Here is a 2,003-nt window from a genome sequence, read left to right as displayed (position 1 = left end):
TATGTATGTGTGTGTATATGTTTGTGTGTCTGTGTTTGTCCCCCCCAACTTCGCTTGACAACCGATGCTGGTGCATTTACGTCCACGTAACTTAGCGGTTCGGCAAAAAGAGACCGATAGAATAAGTACTAGGCTTACAAAGAATAAGTCCTGGGGTCGACTTGCTCGACTAAAGGCGGTGCCCCAGCATGGCCGCTGTCAAAGGACTGAAACAAGTAAAAGAGTAAACTTAAAAGATTAATCAAACCTTATTTATGGTTTAGTTTGTATGAAGTCATAGTTTGGTTTACTGATATTAAAGATAGAATTACACTAAATTCTTACAATTAAACATACATAATTACTATGCATCAATTAAACCAATTTTAATTAATAAAGCATTAATATCTGTAACAAGAAACTCAATCTTATCTAAATAAGAAGTAAACATTATACTGGCTACAAAAAAAACCCTTAATTAAATTTGAAGAAAAATAGGTCTGATCAGCTCGACATTAGCATGGGCTCCAGCGATTCCGCTCAAGTAACGGACTTAGAGGGAATTTATATTTTAAAATGCCTTAATAGTGAATTTCCGCAATTGTGAGGGTGGGTCTGTATGGAGATGACGCTCTCTTTACTGTATATAAATCTAATAATATAAATATAGAAAAATCTCAGGAAAAGCTCTTCAAATTATTTAAAGATCCAGGTTTGTCTATTTCTATTGAAAATGAACATAATAAGGCGAACTTTCTAGATGTTAATTTAGATTTGGGTATGTAACACAACCGTAACACAAAGCCAATGATAAACTTAAATACGTAAGTAAAAACTCAAATCAATCTAAAAATACTACTGGTTCTATCGTTATAAATACTTTTCTTCGTATATCTAGACTATCTGCTAATGAAGAGTTATAATGAAAGGTACTATAACAATGGCTTAGCTGAAGCTAGATATAAAGATAAAATATTCTATATCCCTAAAAATGAACTCAAAGAACATATGAATAAGGTTAGTGTTATGAACAAAATAGCTGTAGGCAATAAAAAAAAGTGAATGAAAAGCAGAGAACCACGACAAGGATAACGTGATTTCCAGTCACCATGCCAAAAATAATTAATAATAACAATATCCACATAATGGATAACGATATGATTAAGTAAACCCCAGAATAAACATAGTAATAGATCTTTCAAGAAAACATATGAGACATAAAAATGGTCTATAAACAAAAACAGTGATCGCCTCACCAAAAAGGAAAGCTAGATCAAGACATATATTACAGTACAATGCCATCTTTGGGACACAGATAGCCACAAACATACCTGCAAAACTTTTCGCTGCGTTAGGTAGCGACTTTCTACTATCTAGAATGTAGAGCCAGATTTTTAATCGGCACACGATTAGGTTTGCTTTTTCGGTAAGTAAGAACCTTGCGGTATACAATGTTAAGAACATTAGCGAATTCACTTATAGGAACCTAGTAAAATTAATATTAATAGTAATAATGTGACTGGTGCTAATAACTATACAGATATAGTAGAACATGATATATGAATGACTTTAACGGGACAATAAATACGCCTTTGGCTAACAATAGGAGTGAAAACGATGAATTAACTGAACCGAATGAAGTATATAATAAACACGCCCGTTTTAACCTATAGCGAAACTACTAATACTAATAATAATAGAGCAATCCGTACTAATATTGACGGAGTATTTCTGCCAGTAGCAAGCATAGGGTTAATATTAATAAATATCATCGTAACTGTGTGAACAAATTATGTCCGCTTGAAGGGCAATGCTTCAGGAAAAAGAAAAAACAAACAAACATAGTTTATAGATGGACAGTAACGGCCTATGGCGTTTACAAATATTACATAAGGTAATGTTCTACGGGTTTTAAGCAGAGATTGTGCAACCACGTTTCTTCGTTCAAAAATAGGAAAAATTGAATTGTACGGGTTTGAGGTGGTTCATCTGGTCCTTAAAGGATAAGAACACTAAATAAGATA

Source organism: Octopus bimaculoides, chromosome 11, assembly GCF_001194135.2.
Source record: "Octopus bimaculoides isolate UCB-OBI-ISO-001 chromosome 11, ASM119413v2, whole genome shotgun sequence".
NCBI classification, from domain to species: Eukaryota; Metazoa; Mollusca; class Cephalopoda; order Octopoda; family Octopodidae; genus Octopus; species Octopus bimaculoides.
Note: the sequence above shows the minus strand (reverse complement) of the source record.